General features: G+C 40.2%; 1 protein-coding gene across 24 annotated transcripts in view; it reads left to right on the top strand.

Annotated features, from left to right (window-relative positions):
* ESRRG (estrogen related receptor gamma) overlaps positions 1-23,439 on the top strand; it is a 384,103-nt gene that overhangs the window by 118,527 nt on the left and 242,137 nt on the right. The window contains exon 1 of one of the 24 annotated variants that reach the window (XM_046938784.1): positions 4,950-21,574. The exons of the other annotated variants lie outside the window; for them this stretch is intronic. The gene's annotated coding sequence lies outside the window, so the exon portion shown is untranslated. Of the gene's footprint in view, positions 1-4,949; positions 21,575-23,439 lie in introns of those variants that run through there. 24 annotated transcript variants of the gene reach the window in all.

Consider the following 23,439-nt stretch of genomic DNA (forward strand, 5'->3'; position numbering starts at 1 on the left):
TTCTGGAGGTCCCTCCACGTGGAGCTTTTCATTGTGAGCCTGAATCTTTGGATGCAGGTGAGCATTCCTTCTGTTTCCTTCTGTTTGTTCCTTTGCTATCTCACTACAATCCTCTTTCCAACTGTACTTTGACTGTACAATTGGGAAAGGATTTAAAGGGAAGGTGAGTTTTCTGATTTTATTTATTAGCCCAGCTTGGAAGTCTTTTCCTTAGCATTTTAGTACTAAGCAAAAATAACCAAACCAAGTTCAAATGTGCAGATGATTCTGGAACCACGTGAAGTGACACTGAAATAGGAATCTTCCCTAGGAATTTCAGGAAAATCTTTTTCCCATCTTTGTGGAGTGTGTATTTCTATGATTTTTATAGCTGTTATATGACATGAGGGGAGGAGAATAATTCACTGTATTTGAGACTTAGATTTCAAGGTATACCCATTTGTAGGAACTGTTTGGAAGTTGCCATTATATTTTTAAAATCAACATTTGTGGTTTCATGCTGACTGCTAACTAGAGTGTCCTCTGGATGCAAGTATGTCTTCAACTTCATAACTCAAAGTTGTTTTCTTATTTTTTTTAATTAAGGAACTTGTGAATCAGATTTGTGGCTTATCTAACATCTAAATTTCCTTTCTTACAAGATTATTCTAAAACATTGATGAAATATGTCCTTACAATGCAACTTTGAGTATTCAAATCCTAAGCACAAAGTCTGCATCCAGGGCTGTGCAATGATATTTAAGTCCTACACTTCAGATGTTCATAGTCTTAACATTTCTCACTCATGCTTGCGGTAACTCAAGATTTTCCTTACTTGAAGGATTCCATAGTGTGTTGAAGAGCAATAAAGTAGATGCTGATCATGCAAAGGCTAGGTTAGCAGAAGGAGAGCCTTGTTATGCAGTCCATGGCACCCTTAAGACAGCCCTGTGAAAGGAATTGATATCCCAGGATTCATGGACACATTCTATTGGAAAAAGTAATCGCAGAAAGCACAATGGATTATTTTACCATCACCTATGTGCCCACCAGATAAAGATCCAAGGGAACTCCCTTTTATTTATTTAAATAATTATTACTTGTGTGGAAAATCCTTTTTCTGGTAGAGCAGTATCCATCTAGTGGTAGTTGGCTGTAGACTCGGGAGAGAAGAGCATCAGTCCCTGTGGGGACATGAAGTCTCTTGCCTGAAGGTCAAAGGATTTCTAAATGAGTGCAGAGGAAGCCCCTCATCACTGGAAGAAAATATGCTTAAAGGTACATCTGTAAGGAAACAAGGAATAAATTAGGGGAACCTTCCGCACAACCTGTCTTTAGTGTACGCTGTGAGTATAAAACTCATAGGTCTCCCTCCTTCCTTTGTCAATCTGTGGTGGCACTGTGGGATGTGGGGATTCAGGAAGCAGAGTTGAAGGCTCAGATGTCAGGTTGCACGCTGATACCGGAGTGCACTTCCAGTCTGTGGCTCATGCTTATCAGCTTTGGTGTCTGAGCCCTGGGAGCTGGCAGGAAAAGCTCATGCCTTGGTGGTGTGTGCACAGGCTTCCTCTACCCCTCCCGTGTGTGTCTGGTAATTTAAAGATGTGAAAATCATTGAATGACATGTTCTGATTAGCAAAGAGCTTGGGCCTATCTGCCCCAAAAGGGAGTTGTGAAGGATGTGTGCTGATTTTATTATTGCCCATGTCAGACTTTCTCCTCTGCTGCCCTGTTACTCTTTAAAGGGACAGTGGCAGTTGTTAAATGCTTTGTTTTTGACAGTGCCCATAGCTTTTATGATTTCATAACTGATTATTCTTCAATGAATTCTAAGTCATTAAAACACAGACTAGCTGTAAAACTATTTTCCAAGGTTGACCAACCAGATTTCCACACTGACTTTTTACTGTAGCTTGTGACCTGGAATTGAAAACTGGTTTGAAAACAAGAAGAAAATATCAGGGAAAAGAAGCAGTTCTTCAAAGGCTGGCTTGAATGAGACTGAAGGAGGCATAAAACTGAATGAAACTGGAATTTGGACACATCAAGCTTATGTAGGGACAGCTTAAACCCTACTTCTGCCAGGTCAGAGAACTGCTTGAAGAATTGTGGCTGAAGGCAATAATGTGTCTCCTAGGTGTGACTTTTTTCTGATCTGTCACTATCCATGGGCTATATAGTGTCACATGAGAGATGAAGAGCCAGTTATTGGTGGTTAAGGACTTACCCATCAAGCACTGAAGCAGTACCCTTGTTCCTAGGCATCTCTTTTAGAAGATCCTGAAAGATTATTGCTCCCCCCCTCCAGGTACTTATAGACATTACATAAACAGAAAATGCAGTGTTAGAGTAAGTGCTAAATTTCTACAGTGTTGAGATGACTTCTCTTGCCTTTCCCTGTTGAGGGCTGCGGTGCTGACTGGTGAGGCAGCTGACAGTCTTTGTCTGATTGAGTGCTGTTGGAGGATTAGCTGATGGTTGAACTGCTCTAAAATGAGGTGGATGCTATGTGAAGAGTTGGTAGCCACAGTTCACAAGATATGTGCTAGCAGTCACTCCTAGTCTGCAATAACAGGAGTTTTCTCAAGTTTCTTGCTTGAAGTCTCCCTGATTGTCATGTCTGCAAAACATCATTTCCATTACCTTTAGAAGTTGTATGTCCAGAAAACAAACACTGGAGCACAAGAAGAGAGAATTGTTTTGTGCTGCAGCACTTTTATTCTCAGAGTTCATCCTGGGAACCTCAACGCATTGCTAGTTGTAACAGAAACTCAGTATGCAATGACTGACTTCTCCCAGTGAATCAACCATTCATTGTATTGACATTTAAGTTTGAGTTCTTTTGTATATCCCTGGTGCAGGAATGAAGCTTTGCAGATCAGCTGCCACTGGTGATGAGACCTAGATGCATTATTAGGGATAACTTGTTTTATCTCCTTTGACACTTCTCTGATACCTCTTGATCATTAAGGTCTGGATTAAATGGGGAAAAAACATTGCTTGCACAGATGTTATGTAGCTTCTGCCTCAGATCTTTTATGAGAGCGTTTGGGTGCTTAATATCTTCCAATTCAAAAAGAAAAATCAAAGTCTTGTGTACAGCTTCCTTCTGTCAGGTGCTGGGATGAGGTTTAGGTCAGCATGTAACAGAAACCCAGATACTTGAAAGTCACATTTCCATCTGTGTTTAATACAATTGCAGATAAAACAGATGGAAGAGTATTTTATTGATTTGATGAGGGGTGGGGGAATTGGATACTTATTTTGTGCATTTATTTAATGGGTTAATTGACACTATGTTCTTTTCTGCATTCTATAACGGAGTACAGATTATCAACCATTTCTGTCCTTAAGCCTGATCAGTGTTTCTCAAGAACTCAGCAAGCGTGTATGGTGCTCCTGAGCTGCTGAAGTGTCAGGGCAGCTTCACTATTGTAGCGGAAACATGATGGTAATAGTGGAAGACCTGTCCTGGGGGCTGGTGTATCCAATAGTGCAGTGTACTCTCACCAAGGCAGACCTCTACTTATACCAGTTTGTTCCTTATCAGCACTTCAAGGATTATGAAAAGTGGACTCCACTCCATGAAGCTGTTGCCATAACCATTTACAGAGGAAAAGCTAAGGCTTAGGTAACTCGTGGCTTTTCAAAGGTTACCTTATGTGTCAGTAAGCGATGCATAAACACAAGTCCGTCTGTTTTCTATGCTACTTTTTTTTCCCCATGCTTTCTTCAACTATTTGGGGAGAAATTCATCACTATGCAGCATCTAGCATGGCTTCTGTATACAAGGATTGCTTAAATTGCTGAGTGTGACCTTCTGCTGGTGCTGTAGAGGGGGGATAAATTGGCCCAGGATTTTGGGGGCTGCTTTACAAAAGACAAATGTCTGCATGAAATGTGACTTCCTAGGAGAAAACAGAACATTGGCATAAGCAGGTCTGCAAACAAATGATGTAACAATAGCTTCAATAATGAAAAGTTGGTAAATAGAGGTATGGCAGAAATTGTGATGTATGTGAGACCAGCTAAACAGATCTAAGGTTGAATGAATTCATTGTCTCAGATTTTCTCTGGTTTAATTTGGTGCTAGGGCACTTCTAGCTGAAACAGAAGAGTAGTTACTTGTAGGACCAGAAATTCATCTTTCTGTATACAAAGTGAAACTGCCCAATGCTTAAAATAATCAAAATGTACATTGAAAGACTTGCATGCATTTTCTTCTGAAGAGTCCAGCTCTGTATTCCTCTTGCTGAGTGAGCAGCTTGATTATTGGTACGTACTTTTTTTCCACAGAGGCAACAAGGGACTGTGAGCCTCTTGCAATGCTCAGGTCACCTTTCTTAAGCATGGTTTTCTTTATCCTAAAAAGAAAAATAACATGGGAGTGAAATGCTTAAGTTTCTTTAACTTTTTTCCCCATAGTATCCTACGTGATTTCCAGGCCACCCTCAGTGAATACCAGAGGTGTGTAGTCTCATCTTCTTGCATGTAATTGTTGTGCTGGTCAGTGATGTTGGATGTGGAAGATCTACTTCAGGAGTCTTGGTCTTTTTTTCTCATCCTGGAGTTGAAAATTTTCTTGTCTTTTTCAAATGTTCCTAAACATGGCAACAAGCGTGGCTCTGCAACAGATGCAATTCTTTCTAGGTCTCTAGGTAACGTTTTAACCTGTGTAATGTTCACAGCATAGCACTGTAAGTAATATTCCAGGAAATACGCTGCCGCTTGTTAAAAAGGATAGGACCCCAGAGATGCCTTTAAATATGCCTGTAAAGTGAGAGGTGCCAAGAGAAAGATAATATGGCTGATTATAGTTATTTACCTTACATTTTCATTCGCCCTTAACTGGGTGTAATTTAGGGGCATGAAATCTCTTATTGGAAGTGTATTTGCATTAAACAGCTCTAAGCAACCATGAAAGTGCAGAAGCTGAAAAATTGACAGACTGGGTTCCTAGAATCCCAAAGTAGCATTTTTGTAATAGGCATACAAACAAATCAAATAAACATGTTTTGCTTCAACGATTTAAGGAATATGGTCTTTGGAGTAATTTGTCTTTTTATTTTTTTTCCTAAACTATCATTTCTAACCTTTTCATTGCCTATCTCTAGTTTGCAGCTCCTCCTAACAATCTGCAGCAATTTCCAACCCAGCTGTTGTGGTTGCACAGCATTGTGCCTTTGTTTAGATTTCCATGAGCTATCAACTCTGACTATAAAGGGGATTACCTGGCTGGTGATGTTGTTTTTCAGGTCTGCACTTTTTAAGAAATAATTGCTTCACTGTGGCTTTTAAAAAAAATAATCATCATCATTAAAAACAAAACTCTGAAATCAAACTTTGCAGTTGGATGGAGTCCAGTCTTGCAAGGAGGTGCCTTTAAGGATCATAAATTGTAATTGTAGAATCATTAAGGTTGGAGAAGACCTCTAGGATTATCTAGTCCAACTATTTGCCTGCCACCAACGTTATCTACTAAACCATGTCCTTAAGTACCTTTCCTCGAACACCTCCAGAAATGATGACTCCACTGCCTCCCTGGGCAGCCTGTTCCTATGTCTCACTGCTCTTTCTGAGATCTGTTTCCTAAGATCCAGCCTGAACCTCCCCTGGTGCAACTTGAGCCCAATCCTTCTTGTACCAGCACTGATATGTGAGAGAAGAGGCTGACCCCACCTCACCACTACCTTCTTTCAGGGAACTGTAGGGAGAGAAGGTCTTCCTTGATTCTTCTCCAGACCAGAGGAGAATCAACTGCAAGAGCAGTGGATATTTTTAATCAGCTCATGCTTCTATTGAAATACTTAAGTTTTTCCGTGTACTTCTTTTAGAATACAACTGCATGCTATTAAACAGATATCCCCTTTTGTCTCTTTGCCTCTACCTCATGGCAGCTGGTTAGATATTTCATGTTCTTTCTCTTTTCCCCAAGGCAGTTTGTTTAGCTGAAGTTTGTGAGAAGTTGATTGTTACATGAATGGAGTTATTGATGTGAAAAACATTAACAATATTTATCTTGGTGGATTGTGGCATGACTGAAGAGGAAAAACTGGTAAAACGTGCTCTCTATATACAGTAGGGACCGTAAGAAACTTAATTTATGTCGAAGAATGCAAATATGTCTGTGTCTGAATCTGTTACTGTGTGATTCCTGTATCACGCTGTGTTGAATGCCTTCTAACAATATTATTGAAATACATATCCAATATTCATATTTGAGTGCTTTTCATGTTGTGGGTGTTAGGTAGAAGCCAGCATCTGCCTTGCTCTGCTCAGTACAAAATATATATTTACTAGAGCGTCTTCAGTTTTGGTTCTTGTTCTGCAAACAGTACACTTTAATTAAGGCTTGTCACTTGAGATCTAATGAATACATTTACTGTAATGTCTCCATCTTCAGGAGGTGAATTTGACTTAGGAATACTCTGTTGTAGAGGGGCTGATAATGTGAGTTTGAAGTTTCTTTTTTTTCTTGGGAAAGGGCTGTTCTCTGGCTTGTGCTGCTCTCTCTGCGTATAGGGCAGCAGAGTTCGTCTGAAGGATCACACTATGTTGCTTTATGCAACATGCAGGCAAAAACAGCAGATAAGAAAATCCTTAAAGGTGTGTCTATATGTTTAGCTCAGGACATATCTGCATAGGATGGTCTTTTTCCTTTTATTCTGACTCAGTTTCAGAGGTGGCTTATTGATTATACTGGAAAGATTAAGAAACTCCTCTCCGTGAATCCCTGAATTAAGTCTGTCAGTCTCGGAAAGAACTTTAACCAAACAAACTGTGAACTGTCTAAAGCACAGTTTGTGTGCCTTTTTTGTTAACCCTTCCTATAAAAGCAGGTTTTAGTCAATCTTTCACCTGTGTGTATGAAGGGGAAGGGGTGCCACACAGCTCTCCGAAGGGCACAGCCTGCATCTCCACTAACACACTAACACTGCTGGTGTTAGAGCTCCTGATTCTAATGGCAAGTCAAAATCCAAAGTAATCTTACTGTCATATGAATATCATTTAGTGCCTGCTTGCTGGAAAGCACTGGGAAGAACTTGGTTTTCTAAAATAAGGTATCAAAGCCTCAGACTTGAGTTGCGTTATTTTATACCAAGCAATTTTTCAACTGGCTAAATCAGTATTGTATCACAGTGCTATTGTCTTGTGCAACATAGCAGTGGAAAGACTTTGGATCTTATGTGTCTTTCCCAGACTCTCCTCCTTGCAAATTTCCTATCTTTGCTAGAAAATAGTGGGGTTTGTATGAAGGATGGCCCAGCAGTGAGACGGGGCAAAGGGAAGGTTCTGGGGGAGGGGGAGGGAAACCCCCATGCATCACAAAACCACCTGATAGGGAGGGGGACCAAGGTGCCTTCCTCAGATCACAGGTAGCATGTGCCTGTCACAGGGCTTGTCCCTCCCTCTGCCTCAGGTGGTGATGCCCTACACATGCACCATGTCCTCCAGCACTGCAGCTGAAAGGCACTGGGATAAGCAGTGCACAGGACCCTGGGTGGGTCATCTATGGGGTGGGGGGGGTGATGGCAAGGGACAAACATGTGCAGTGATAGCTATAAGCATCCTTGACCTGCCTAAACTTTTCCTAATCGAACCTATCATTGCCAGGGAAAGATATAGATAAATGCAATAATTAACAAAAGTCAGAGCTATAGCACAGCTCTAAAAGGAAATGCGTTTTAGATATTTTGTTGTTTAATTAATAGGGATTTTGTTGTCAGGCTAAAACAGACTAAAAATAAACAGCTGTATAGTACTTCATTAAGCTGCCTGCTTGGAGTGATTTTCCCATTGATTAGTCTCAGGGCTAATGCTGGTTCATTCCTCATTTCATTGCTAATTAACATCAGCTCTGCTCCTGACCACTTGACCGCACTCTCTCTGTGAACATGTGCTGGTTTGGCAAGTAATAACATGTCCCTCCTTAAAGGCAAAATTAAGGCAGAAAATAACCATCAAGCATAGATCTTTGGCTGCTCCTACTGTAAGGAGAGCAAACTGAAATCTATTGGCCTGCATGAAGGGTAATAAACATAGTTTACAGAGCACAGGAGTTTGATTGAGGAACTATGTAAATACAGATGATGAGCTCAAGCTGCTGTATGAGCTGACAGGCTCGGCTCATCTCACGGCAGCTGAGTTGATTCAGGCTCTTCTGGGATGCCAACAGTGTGGATTGCCTGACCCAGGGGCTTGCAGCCACCAGCCTTCAGGGAAAGGGCTGCTTTGAATGGGCGATGCTTGCTTCTCTGAGTGCCTGCAGTGCTCTTGCAGTCTGAATAACTGCATTGGCAGAGGGTGCAGTAGGAGCAAGAAGCAGAATGCTGTAGTTATAGCTCTGTCAGGCTGCTTCCATGTAAGGGGAATATAGATGAAAATAGAGGAATGAAATACTCAAATTGGCATGGATGCAGTCTGAGAAAATCTCTAACAACTTTAATGAAATTAGCAGCCTCTATTCTGGGTGAAAAGGTCACTTTTTCCATAAAATCCAAGTAAACTGGCATTTTGGAAAACATCTACTAAACTTGGCACAGAATAAATAACATTATCCCAAAGTCTTGGTTCAATTCCAGATCATAGCATTTTCTTTTAATTGAATTGGGTATTGCATTTCATTTTCAGAAAGTCTTTTTTTTTATTCCTACATTTTGAAGCATTCATATCTCAGAACTAATCAGAAGCTCAGCCTGATACAAATCTATCAATCAGGAGCAGTCACTGGAGAGAGAGCTTGCCTGAGTGATAATCCTTTTCTACCTACTTTTGAGAAGAATCCCAATTCACTTGATCATCAATTATATATTTTATATATTTCCACCATTAATTTAATGGCTTTAGGGCTCAGCCTTGCAAATGCTCCTGCATGTGAGTAACTTTATCACACAAGCAGTTTACCCACATGAATGAAGTTAACAATGTGAGGTATTTGTAGGATAAAGCTTTATGATTTCTGTATGTATCCATGATCTTGCTTTTCTAAGTCCTCTTCTTTAGTAAAAACAAAACAACAAAATCATCTGCTAGTAAATTATTTAAGAGTAACTGTACTCTTTGTGATAAGAAAGATAGAGAAGCCATAAAAAAACAGTTTGGACTGGGAAGACTCCCAGTTCAGTACAGCTTACTTGGTGGTGTTATGTGACTTCCTTGGATGGTCTTGGAATTGGCCTCAAGGCAGTGACAGCACTAGACAAAATGCTATGTTATTGTCAACTGACTGTAGAAAAGCCTAAAATCATGTTGTACCGCGGACTTGATGAAGCTAGAGAGTGAAAATGGAATTTAACTGCTTGATTCCCAGGACACATCCAGCATCTCACGTTTGTAAAAAGACAACCGTGGCACTTAACTTTTCTCACATTACTTTCATTTCTAGCCCTGGTCAGAAGAAAAATGAAACAGCAAATATATATTTACATTAATAAAATAATCCAAAGAAATATTTTCTTGTTCCTTTTGAACTGTAAGGAGTTCTCCCTGGTTCAGTGTTTTGGTCCCTGTTTTGCATTTGGTAGGTCAGTGCATGTGCTGTGTTGTTTGTATTCAGTTATTTATGCCTCATCCTTCAGCAGATGTAGAAGGAAGGAGCCAAGAGTTCTTAAAACACTTATGGAAGTGACATATCTTCAAATAAGATATGGGTGGTTGACTTGAGTGATGGAGAGTCTGAACTATTTCGATGCAGATGACCTTCCTGGTGTTGATACCATCTCTCCTTAAGTAGGACTCCTTGAGCAATCAGAGTTGAATGTTGCCATGAGAGCCTCAGTCATTGGACCTGTAAGTTGGCATGTTGCATTAAGCAAGCTTCAGTGACTTCTTGGTACGCTACAGGCTAGAATTTGGTGAAGTATGATTAGTAGCTTTTTACAAACCTCTGGTTGGACACCCAAAGGAGAGGAATAACACAGTTGCGTTATTACAAGTCAGCAGCATAATAAACATTATTTCTTTTTCCTTAGGAAAGGATTTTCTGTAGAGGTCCCAAAGAAAAATAAGTTTCATTAGTTGAGCATCGAGCAGAGAGATACAGCAACAGGATTGATTGTAATAAGCCTCTCCTTTTTACCAAAATCCATTACTTTCTGAGCTATTAAGTGATGAAAGGGATTAAGAGAATAAAAAAAAAAAAAATTAAGCGGGACTGTATTCGTAAATCTAATAAAGTTGATAACAGTGGAGCATTTTGTGGAATTTGCATGTGAATTTATAACATCCTAATCCGTCGGCAGGCAGCACTGTGCTGCAGAGGGAAAGGGCTGCTCCATGCATACAGGATAAAATGCAAGAGCAGGATTTCTGGCCAAGAAGCTTTTTCCTTTTTTTTCTCGTTCCCCCATATGGATATCCATATGTTTTATCACAGATTCCATACTTTTGGTGCCAGGATCCATATGTTTAACTTTTGCTCAAATAAAAGACTAAAATCATTCTTCATTATCACTTTTTTCCTAGCTGGTGTTTTTGTAGACATAACCAAATGTGAAGCTAGGTGTTGGAAGCATTATGACATAGGATGCAGTTGGATCTCATGAGAGGTATTTAAGACCAGTACCTGGGGAGTTCAAGGGCTGGATTGTCTTCTGAGTATAATGCCCCTTGACAGTGCTTGAGCAATGCATGGGGTGCCATCATCTGATTGCAAAGCCCTGGTGAGTTTTTTTCCTGTAAAAGAAGAGCTCCTTCAGGAGCAAGACTGAGTCTTGCCTTAGTTTTATTTATTTCTTGACCTGTGCTCTCTGATTCTGCTTAGGTGTGTATGATGCAGGCAGATGACGTGGCAGAGCTTCATTTCACCTCTGCCTTTCCTGTTTGCCCAGTACCTGCAGTTGGTAGAACAGCAGCAGAATTTAGAATTGCTGATGTGGAGAATTTGGGCTTGATTGTAAGGATGGCACATCACCATCTCCTTGACATGACCCAATCTGCTTTGTGCCAAGCAGGTATCGCTCACTGAGCATTGTGCCTCATAAGCTTTCAATTTTCCCTTTTTTTCTCCCCCCCTTTTTTATGGAAACATTTAATAGAATACTTGTGAAGATGTAAAACATAGCTCAGTATCTCTGGTTAGTCCTTGGTATAGATACCATGTAACCATCAATAATCTATGTATTGGTTCTCTGGTCAGATCCTATTTTAATTTGGACTTCTGGTCTCTAACTCCTTTTCTGGAATAGCACACAGCAGCAATGTGACTGTAGTGTGTGCATTTACCACAGTTTGGACTTTGCCTACTATCAGGCTCTATCTTTTGGTCTAAGGCTTTTATAATTTGTGGAATGGTAAAGTAACTTTGAATAGGAGAAAATTAGGATAGTTATAATTACAAGCATTATGGTATGCCATTTCTAAATGAAGACAGAAATGTGAATATCTTATTCAGTTCCTGCCTCTTGCCCATGGAATGTAGCCTTCTAGTAGCTTTGGAATTGTGCTTTATACTTGGCATTTCTGATAATAGAAACTTTTGTGAAAGGTTAATAACACAGCTCTTATGTACTGTGGTTATTTTTCACATGGAAGAAAGAAAAGGCAACTATCTTCTCTGAATAAACCAGGCAGTGGCATCTTGACCAGAGAGGAGACAACACATACCAGAGGAACTCTACAGAAATGCCTACATCTTGGAGTCATCAAACTAATTCTCAAGCTAACCCTACTTGCATCAGAGACAAAAGCAAGACTTCCAATGATACCATTCACAATAGACATAGCTCCTAATAAATGTACAGAAGCTGTAGTGACATTTAGTTTTTACATATAAGTCTCAAAAGAAAGGTTATCATCCATTTGAGGCATTCCAGTGGAAATAATCCATCATTCTTAGCTGTGCCATTCCTTCCCAGGGCTATGGCTCTCACCAGGTCAGTGGCAGGCTGGCAGTGAGTTGCCAGTTGTGAGCTGCTTCATAGGTCTTGATGGATAGTGTGGTGAGATGCTGCTCAAAATGGACAGCTCTAACAGTGTGCCCTGCATGTGTTGACCTTCCACAAGCAGCTGTTGCTGGACACAATGGTCAGATGTTTCAGTTCAGTCTCCCCTGGCTGTCTCATCCGTGTGTGTCTGAGCCTTTTCTGCTGGAGGTCTTGGTGTGAGGAGCTGATATTCCGACCCTCAAGTTGGCAAGAGATTGGTGGTCTCCTACTTGTTATGTTCCTAGCAGGAGGGTAGGGACCAAATATTAAAGACAGCAAAAGCTGATTTTCTGAATAAGTTATAAATGATACCTTTCCTCCTTTCACAAATGATTACAGTGTGAAAATGAGTTTTTTTTCTTTGGTTTTCACCCTCTGCCCTCACCCAGCCTTTGAATGTGAGATTGAGCTTATTTTAAGATTCCTTGGGACAGCAGCACTGCATTCCTTCCACTCTTCTATTCCTTACCGCATTACCTCACCACATCAGCACTTGTTCTCCCGCTGATGGCATCCAGTTTCCATTCCATTCACAGTGGCCAAGGATCATATCTCTGATCCACTTAGAAACACAATGATCTCTACCCCTGAGAATGCAAATGCTTTCTCAGTCAAATCTATTGATCCACAGGGCTCTATTTCTGGCTTTCCATTCACTCATTTGATGTTTGGGATGCTGGGTATTCTTTCTAAGGAAAGAGTTAACTTGGTTACTAGGAAATCTACAAAGAACGCTTCTGCAAAATCCAAAGATAGACATGATCTTTTGTACATGCTTCTGTACGTAGAAATACTGCACTGAACAGAGCAAAATTAAAAACTCCCAGCTGGCATCACACCAAGCTCTGTGACAATGATGGACTAAGTATGCTATTGCATTCTTATTCCAAGCTGATTCGTTGAGGGAGCTGTTGTTAAGCTGAAATAAGCAGGCACAGGTTGATTTCTGCAAGGGAGAAGGAAAACAGTCTGCACACAGTCTCTAGACTGAGGGAGGGGTTTATAATCTGAAAAGATCAGGCCAACAGGCAATGTCACTGGACACACAGAATGAAGTGGTTTGCAAAGCATATGGGATCAGTGAAAATGAGTTAGTGAAAGACTAAAACTTTCTTATGATGTTTGCTGACCAAACAATCTAAATCTAATCTAAAAAGATGATGTAACTTGCTTCATAACACTTGACTGGCTGTGGTCTCACTGAGCTACCCAGGTAAGTAGCACCTCGGCTGTGCTGTCCTAGGTTCTGAGGAGGGTCATCACAGTTCTTTTAGATGTCAAGAAAAGCAGGTCTGTAGGGCTGAATATACCAGCCTCTCCAAGTGGGTATATTGAGACAAACTCCTCCAGGAGAGCAGCCTAACCCACTTCACGTGGTCCTTAGGTCCTTCATGTGTCATCACTGATAGCACACACTGTAGAGCAAGTGCACTTATGCGCCTAACTTTGACATTGTTGGTGTTCAGAGACATTCACCATCGCTCCATAATGAGATTTTGTTTCTTAAAATATGGGATTTTAAGAGTCTTTGGATATTGTTTAACATTGACCTTGAACTCATGTTTCAAAAAATCCAGTCACAGCAATGTTGAGGGAGCTATGCCTGAGTTGATTTAATTATCCAGGCCTTAGGCAATTTTGAAAATATTGCCTGTAATTCATGTCTTCTGGGTTCCAGCCGTGTGCCCTGTTTTCTATACTTGCACATGACAAATGAAACCATTGTTTCCCATGTGTTCCTTATACAGATGTTTGATAACTACTTGGTATGGGAGAAGATGTTTTTATCAGTCAGCACTAAGGCTGCCAGGGGGCAGAGTAGCTAACCCACTTTGGTCTTAATTGTGTCGCCTACTTTGTCACAGAAGGTATTGCCCGTGCCTTCACTCTGGTGGCTGATGCAGTGTAGACAGATGGGAGGGAATGGGAAAGGTCCCATGTGAGATAATTTGGGGGTGATTATACACAGTAATAATATTTCTTAGTATGAGCAATGCTCCAAAAGTCTAGTGCTTTCCATTTTACAATGTTGGCCCATGACATCAGAGGCAAATGGTGATATGGCAGTAGATGTTGAACTTTCTCACCAGTATTCCATCACACGTTGTTGCTGTGAGATAGATGGCAGCAGAGGGGCATTCTGACAAAATGGTGGCTGATGTGGAAGTGTGTATGAAGAAAAGGGGTGTCATTGAATTTCTCCATGTTGGAAAAAAATGCTGACACTCATCAACATTTGCTGAACATTTATGGTGACCAAATGGCTGATGTGAGCTCAGTGAGGTGGTGGGTGGTGTGTTTCAGCAGTTGTGATAGTGATATGAAAGATAAGCTGTGTCCCTGATGGCCATGCACAGCTGTCACACCACAAAAACAGTTTCATAGCTGAGAATTTGCTCTATCAAATAGTGTTGTTTAGCTTTGCATCTGTTGTAGTTTCCATGGAAATAAGTAGGAGGCACTACTTTTGGAGTGATCTATGTATATCTATGAGTGATACTGTTATGTGAGAAAGTTTGACTACTTAAGGGCCACTAAATTTTTTTTAATATAGGAATTTACTCTGGAGCTTAACAGATGTTGGCTCCTGATGCATGGTATTAGTTTGCAGTCTGTGATCTAATGGAGAGAGTGAAGTACGGTAGTAAGTGACAAGTTTTTTTTTTTTTCCTTCCACTTCTTTTGTGATCTTTGCCGTCAAAAGCAGGTAACAAGAAATACATGGTGCACTTTGTATCTTTCCTATGTAGACAAAATATTTATATGTTCAGCATGTTTGTCAGCACTTTCAAATTTGAATTAAGGGAGAGGCAAAAGATTTGTCCTTCCTGATTAAAAACAAAAACAAAAAAACAGAACAGTGTGTGAACAAAACAAACACTATGGGATTAACATGCAGGGTTTCAGGATATCTCTGTTGCCTGTACAGTTATAATTTAGTATTCTAAAACACCAGATATGTAATAGTGCGTGGATGATCCACCTATATAGACAGAAAATGAGCTTGTGCAAAAATGTCCATGCAGTTGAAAGCCTCCCTTCTTTCTGGTAGGTTTGAACCACTGATAATCTCTGACTCCTGCAGAAGACCCTATGGAAAAGGCTAGGGTTGCCTGCCCAAAATTATGCGGATAGTCATTGATAAATCCAATCCTCCCGACAAAGTCCTGTATCTTAGCTACCCTCTTCACCAAGTGACATAGAGTGAAAATTGTTGGCATAAAATAAGGAAGACTAATTACTTTGAAGATTTTATTACTTTTGTTTTTCACTCTTTGCTCCTAATACGTCATTCACTAATGCTTTTCCACGTGAAAGTGAGCTGAACTCTTTTTGTCTACCTCCCTTATCTGTATGTGCAAGCAGCACCAGTAGGTCTTGCTAGAAGAAAGTGTCTTCTCCAGTCCGTTATCTCATGTTTGTGTGGTTTGGGGCAGTGACTTAATGTGACTTTTTTTCTCAAGCCTCCCTCGCCCCAGCCCTCTCTCACCTAGTTCCAAATAAAGAACTTCAGAAGACAAGTGGGCTACTGTTGTGAGGCGTGTAGCTACTGTTATATTATGGGGTTTTGTTTTGTGGTTGTTTTCTGGTTGTTTTTTGTTGTTGTTGTTGTTGTTTGCCAGCTACTTGACATTGTTTTACAGCTGGACTGTGCGGCTATTTCCAAAAAGCTCAGCTAATTCTGTTGTCCTTTTTTATCAAGGAAATTCTTGAGAAGCCACAATAAAGCAGCTGTAACCCTGGTGATGCTTACAACTGCAGCCAAAAATAGAAATTGGTGCTTCGTGCATTTTCTTAATGAGGGTATGGGGTTTTTTTCAGTGTGGTCCTTGACACCTAGCCAAGATAGGGCTCGGCTCTAAATGTTTTGTGCAAGTTTTATAAATAGCCCTAGATAGATATGCACTGCTTTTCCCAGCGGTGTGCCCTCTCCTGGCTTGGCTTTCCAGGGCTGCTCAGGGCAACCGTGCTCTTGGGAAAGGATGGAGCATTTGCAATGAGCCTCTAGGACTCCAGAATCCAAGAGTGCCAAAAGCTTTGTAGGAGATGCAAGTTGCCTTGGGTTCTTCTTGGCTTCTCAAAGGAGACTCAGCATCTTGCAGGATTAGACCCATAAGCTTTTGATATTAATAACTGCCCTCGTGTTCATTTTGCTTACAGACAGAATTTATTTGGCTTTCAACCATCGGTGGAAGTGGCCCTATAACTGGATTTTTGTGCTTTTCCTGTACAAACAGAAAACCTTAGTTTATTTGCCAACTCAAATAAGAGCTTACGGATGTAGGTTTTTCTGGTTTTTTTTCTTTCTTTTTTTTTTTTTTCCTTGTGGCACAGAACATGGCCAGTAATGGATATGAAACAGCTCTGTTCTGGGATTTCAGTGTTCCCACAGGCAGAAGAGAGAGAGAGATGAGGGAAGATGAGTTAAAACTTTAGGAAAGTTCAGTCAACAAACTAAGAAGTGCAGACATACTGATTTATAAAGATACTATAACTTTTAAACGTGTACTTTCAATCTGAAGGACTGCAGTAGGGATTTAAAATATGACTACTTAATTTTTTAAAATTACATAAATTAAGTGAACAGCCCATTAATGGGATGCCATCAGGATCACATGGCCAATTCAGTTCAAGTTATATTATCTTGCTGGCCGGATTTGAATAAGAATTAAGAAATTACTATTCAAAGTAGTATGGGACATTGATCCTCATTCACAATGAAATTCGTCACCATAACTACCTGGAATTCCTATGCTTTTGCCAAGGTGTTCCACTGAATCTTCTTTATGGAGCAACTAGAAGGGGACTGTATTAGTCAGAGGAAAAAGCTGCTAATTAGTTGTTCTGCCTACATGTTAAATGAAGTCTTGTCCTGCAGAGAGCTTGCAGATAAGCATCGAGACATGTCTAATGAATGGTAACCCAGATCCAATAGACAGCAAACTTCCTCCCGTTGGTCCATCACTTGACTAAAGGTTCACTTCAGAAGCTACTTATCTGACCTCATAAGAGAGGAGTATTCCTTTATTTAGCAGTTGGAACTTCATATTTGATCTTGGCAGATCAGAGCACGTGCATTAGGGTTAACCAAACTGAGTGATGTGTTGTAAAAATACATTGTTCTCTGTGATATATCTTCTAGAGTCTCTACTGAACCAAGTAACTAAATCTACTAATTAGGTACAACTGTTTAATTATTTTCTACCATTTTGGAAACATCTGAAAACCTAAAAATATCACCTTAGTTTAGTGCTTCATTATTAAGAAAGAGTAAAACAACAAACTGCTGAGAATTGGTAGGCAACTCAAGTTACTGTTTAAAGAAACAAAGTCAACATTATTAATCTTAGCTATGTTCAGTTTATTTTATAAATATAAATTTTACCAAGCAACAGCATTTTTACTTGACTATTACTGCACTGTGTTTCAAGTCTAATTTCCATGATAATTAAAATGTGAATATTGGAATCTTATTCTGCTTTTCCACTATTTTTTTACACTGACATAAATGTGAGAATACTGGGCTCAGCATTTCAGCATGTTGAGTTCAAAACCTTTGAAAACATTTTACTGACAGAGAACACTTAGGATGGCAGATGCTGAGTATTTACATTGTTAAGCGTTTACAAAATATAGTAGTCATATGTAAATGTTAAAATAAATCCTACTAGATAAGTTATACATACACAAAACAACTAAAATTTAGCATTCTGGATCTCGCAGTACAATGAAAGAATGGCATTAGGTGGTCACAGGTGTTTGCATTGCTCACCTTTACATTGATGTTTTGTAGACTGATATATATGTTTGATGCAACATGGATATTTTCCTGTGAAAATACTAGAAAAAGTTTGTTATTTTCTATGGAATCTTTTTCCACATTTCCCCTACCTGGGCTTCCTCCCCTAAGGTCACAAATTGCTCTCGTAGGAATTTCCCTGTACTTGCTTATACTCTTACAGCATGTAAGTACTTATTAGGGTATTAGGGAGTAATCTCAATGTGTCTTTGCCAATAATTTAACCGTTCACCCAAGAAATTTAAAAAAAAATCATAGAATCATAGCATTTTTTTGATTAGAAGGAACCTTAAAGGCCATCTTGTTCCAACCACCCAGCTGTGGGTAGGGCTGCCTCCCACCTGGTGAGGCTGCCCAGGTCCCATCCAACCTGGCCTCAAGCTTCTCCAGGGATGGGGCACCACATCTTCTCTGGGCAACTGTGCTGGTGCCTCCAGTATATTTCTTCTTAATGCCTAATCTAAATCCACTCTCTGTTAGTTTAAAATCATTACCCATGGTCCTATCACTACATGAGCTTGTTTTAAATAAATAAATTAATAATAAAAAAATGTCCCCTCCCCATCTTTCTTGTAGATCCCTTTTAGGTACTGGAAGGCTGCTATAAGGTCACCCTGAAGTCTTCTCCAGGTTGCATAACCCCAACTCTGTAGGAGGGGTGCTCCAGCCCTCTGATCATCCTCCTGGCTCTCTTCCAGACACACTGTAACAGCGCCATGTCTTTCTTGTGCTGGGGGCCCAGGTCTGGGTGCAGGTGTGTAGTTGAGCCCTCATTAGAGTTCAGTAGAGGGGGAAAATCACCTCCCTTGCCCTCCTAATCATGTTTCTTTTGATGCAGCCCAGGGTACGGTTGGCCTGGGCAGCAAGCGAACACTGCTGGCTCATGTTGAGCTTCTCACGTGCCCGCCTCCTCAAGTTCTTCTCCTCAGTGGTGCTCTCAATCCATTCATCTCCTAGTGTGTATTTGTACTTGATTATGTAATGGAGTTGAGCGCTCTACCACCCATGATAGTTACCTATGTTCTTAGGGAATAAAATGAAGTTTTTACCTTTTTGCAAGTCTCTTCACTACCTGCATCTTACCAGAGATGAAAATGGGAAAATATGTTCTCATAGCTTTTATAACCATGGCTAGAATGGAAGAGCCTAAAACTTCTGAGGAAAGACTGTATTATTAAGATTTGCTTTCAAATTTTCAGTCCCAGCTGGTCCAGAGATATTTTCAGAGAAGCACCTAGTGATGATCCTAACTTTAAACCTTCTGCTTTGGCTGCTGTTCTGAAATTGTTCTTGAATAATGTTTCTTGAATTACAGTACTAATTTTAACTACAGATGCTTCATTTCAGAAGGTTACTACTTACCAGGTTCTGGTTTTGACATTCAAACACCAAGTCTGTGAAAAGCCATGGATAAGGATGCCAACAGGGCTCCTCTCTATATTCAGATGATAACGAGAGGAGATTTATGCCTTGAAAACTCAGTTTTCTGGTGGAATGTGAACTACAGCAAAAGATTGGTTATTAAAAACATGCACTTGTATAACAAGTGCTTGAATTTTACTTCATTACTTGTTGCAGAATTATTAGGTGCCACACTGGCTGTGTGTTAGTATCTGTTTTGTGGTGGTGCATGGAGCTGGAAATCCATAACAAAAGTCTTGAAGGAAGCAAACCAACAAGAATGGTACGGAATCTGACCATGAACATGCAGTATACAAGGTTTTTTGGGGGGTGGGAGGAGGGGGAGGGATTTACATGAATGTTAACTGAAAGAAAAAGAAAATGTAAATTTCATCGAGCTGGTCTTCTGGCAGCAGTCTGATATATACTTTTTAAGGATGTGGAAGTGTTACTGTTTGTAGTGTGGTAGCAACTAGAGACTTCTGTCCCTTTGTTCTAAGCAAAATGCAAGCATATATCAAAATGACAGTTCTTACTGTACAGTGACTCAGCTGAGACTTGTTTTAAAGCCTTTTCTGAAATTCCTATAGTTTGCTGCTCTGTTGTTTCTCCTTTAAAGATTTTAGTTTTCTGTGGGTTTTGAACATGCTCATTCTTTCCTAAAGAGTTCTGTTCATCCAGTCAAGAGAGAGAGCCTGTCCAATAGCATTTGAAATAGTTTTGTTGCAGCATCAATACAATTTATTTAAGTCTATTAAGAATAAAGCCTACTAAAACTAATTAAAAAATACCAAAGACCAGGGCATACTACTTCAGGCAGGTATGTGTCTATGGAGGGTTTATGCAAACTAACCACTTAGAAACTGGCTGACAAGCCTTCTGCTTAGGTGTCTGACAGTTTGGGGTTTTTTTGTTTGTTTGTTTTTTGTAAGTTTTCTCCTTACCTGCCTATCATTTTTAATTTTGCCTGTCTAATGGAAATATTAAATGAGCCTGTATGACACCAGGGTGGGAAATGTATGTAATCCCAAATCCTGAAGCCTGCTGCAGTGTGTGGAGCAGGGGAAATATCCAGTCTCCAGTGCCAGGAAATGTGAAGGGAATTTTCCTGTGTCAAACAAATGAGTACTACTGAAGCAAGATGTTTCTTACTTATTTTGATTTATATGAATGTTCAAAGGAAAAAAATTAAATGCTTTTGTATGCAGAGCCCCATGTTCATACAACAGCAGTGACCTGATCAAAGTTTCTATTATGACACTCCCCTTTGAAAATGCATTGTAAATTCCCCCTGCTTTGTTTACTGCCAAGCTCTGTTGGACCACACAACTCTGGAGAAGAAAAAAAAAAAAAAAAAAACAATTTCATTGAAGTCTTGCTTTGCACTTACATCTCTTCTGTTGCTCTGAGTTTTAGCACTGGGGATGCTGAACTCTGCTCAGGAAAGCAGACAAGGCTATATCTGTCTTCAGTTCTGCTTAGCACATGCTAAGGTATTGCCTAAATTCCCAACCCCTTCTTGAAGCAGCATTGGTGTAGAGAGAAGCTGGGACTTGAAGGGGCTTGAAACTGCCTCCCCATCCACTCTGAGTGATTACTGCTGGGCCTCGTGTTGCTGATCAGAGCAGAACATTGCAGGGCTTCCAGCATATCACTGCTGCTGCCAGCACTGATAGGGATGAGAGCTGCCCATGGTGCAAGGCAGCATGCCTTCCCTTGCTGTGTCCACAGTAACGAGTGGTGTAGTGGCAGCTGTCCTTTCTAGCAGCTTTATGTTATACTTTTTCCCCTCTCGTAGTGTAAGCTGACTAGATTTGTGGTTTATAAAACTGGGACAGCCTAGCAGGGGACAGGGTTGTCCATGAAGCGCCTTCACAGGATAATAATATCAGTAATAGTACAACTGCCACGACAATTGCAGAGAGAGGTGAATTGCAGTGTGTGTGTACGTACATGGTAAACAGTTCTCTTAAAGAGAGAGGGGGGAAAAAGCTCCCAGGCTCAGCACTGGGTTTTGCTGGAGCTGTGGCCAGCCACTTGCTGAACTCCTGCCCGTGTGCTCCTGTAAACTCTTCACCTTGGTGTTATTTGGAGAGAAGGAGGACTACAAGAATTGCTTTAAATAAATAAACAGAGCTTACAAGGATTCTTTCAAGCTCTCCCTGCATAGGCTTTCAGCTAGAAGTAAAATATTGTGGATAACAAAAAGCAACCACTCTTGCCTGAGCAGTGTTTTTCTTCTCGTGCCGCGTCACTCCCTTTGTACCAGGCACCCAAGTGAGTCTCCTCCAATTTCCTCACTCTCATCTGGTCCAACAGAGCTGGAGTTTGTTGACTCTGGGGCGCGCTGCGGGGCCGGCTGTTTTCTCTGGCTTTTCCTGACATCGTGTTAGTGGGGTGCAGCGGGATAAGGTGAAGTGGTGGCACTGCAGGATTCTGGAGCTCTGTTAGCATAGCTGGGGGAAGCACGGTGAGTGCTGCACATAATGTGGTCTTGGTTTGCACATTCGCCTTGAGTTTTATAGGGCAAGAGTTTTGTAGCTTAATTTCCTGTGTATTTTAAACTGATCTATAGAGAAAATGAATTGCAATTTGAAACAATCTTTGTTTCTTCTGTTCTGTTGAAGCCTCAGGGGCAAAGAAGAGCAAACAGCCAAGGGTGGTGTTTGAATACCAGCCATGTTTAGAAATCTTAGTTCAACAAAGCGGTATTTACTTGTTGCTGGTGGGACAGCTGATGCTCAGCTACCCTACCTGCTTAGTGCTGTTCCAAGGGGCACTGGCAGTAAGGAGTAAAAATGCATCTGTATGTAAAGAGGAATCAGGTTACCTGGGGAAGATTATAATAGCAAAGCTGACACTTTCTGCTTGTTCTTCAGCATTTAAAGCTGTAGAGATGCTTGATAACATCCTATTTGGGTTTTTCTATCACAATTAATGTGTTACATAGTCAAATACAGATCAGTCTTAGCTGTCTCACAGCAAATATCGTAAGGAGGCAGACTGCTCAAGCAGAGCATTTTAAGCAACTCTTCTAAAGTTGGTAGCTTTTTCATCTCCTTAAATGTGGACATGGGGGAAGATGGGAACATAAGCCAGATGTTTTTTTCCCTCTTTAATTTATTTAAAACCGTGAACTGATAAAAAATACAATTTTCCTCCCTCTTTTACAAGTTTCTGATATCTAGAAAATTATATACCGCATTCCATTTCTTAGTTTTCATGTCTATCCAAACAACATAGAGACAAGAACTAGACCATCTATTTTGTGCACACGAGGTTATCTATTTATCCATACACAACTATGAATGTGTACGTGTGTGTGTGTGTATATATATATATATATATACATGAGCCCCTATGTGCATGCTTTTAGAATACTCCTCAGCCATTTTTTTTAAATTCCTAGGTTTCAACATTTGACCTCCTACTCCAAAAAAAAAAAAAAAAAAAAAAACCCAAAAAAACAAAAAAAAAACCCAAGAGATTAAGCAGCACCCATTATTTTGACATCAAATGCAAGCCCTAAACCGTTGCTAGGATACACAGTGTGGCACCATAATATTGCCTTGTTGTAAGGTTATATTGTCTTAAGTGTGGAGAGCAGGACATATTATAAATCTAAGTAAGCTGATAGAAGAGATAACAATTGCAGCTCTTACGCTAATTAAAAGGAGAAGAATGCGTATGATACGATTCTGTCATATACTCTGGTTTTCTTTGGACAATAAGCAAAGCACTATCAATAAGCAATTTCATTACGGTCAGTGCAGGTTTTGTCTACTTTCAGTTTCCATCTGCATTAATTTAGAGTAACTCTGTCGGTTTATTATTGATTGACATCAGTAAAACAATGCAAAAAATTGGCTGTGTATGTCAGACATCTTCATTTTCTCTGTTTTTATTTTGTGATCATATTAATTGAAGTGTGTGAGTTGGCTTTTAACTTCAGCAGTATCAATTTAAAGTTGTTGGCTTTCCCTTTGTATAGGGCTCAAATGAGCTGCAAACTTGGTACATTGTGAATAGAAGAAAATGTTTGCCTTGGATTTTTGTTGTAGACTTGGGGGAGTTGTATAACTGTCTCAGATGTCACATCTAAATTGGCTGAGATGCAGTGCCTGAATTAGCCAAAGTCAGTGGATGTGAGTCCATATGAAAAAGAAATGGATGGTTTTATTATTATTTTAATTTGGTTCCTCTTTTCTGGGAAAAAAAAAAAATAAAAAGAAGCAAAATGGAGTGGGTTTTCTTGCTTTGTTTTTTTTTTGTCTTAATCCTAGTGAGCTGTGATAAGGAATTGCAGTGGTTTGCGCGCAGCCCTACATGCAAGTG

The sequence above is a fragment of the Gallus gallus genome, chromosome 3, assembly GCF_016699485.2.
Source record: "Gallus gallus isolate bGalGal1 chromosome 3, bGalGal1.mat.broiler.GRCg7b, whole genome shotgun sequence".
Lineage (NCBI taxonomy): Eukaryota > Metazoa > Chordata > Aves > Galliformes > Phasianidae > Gallus > Gallus gallus.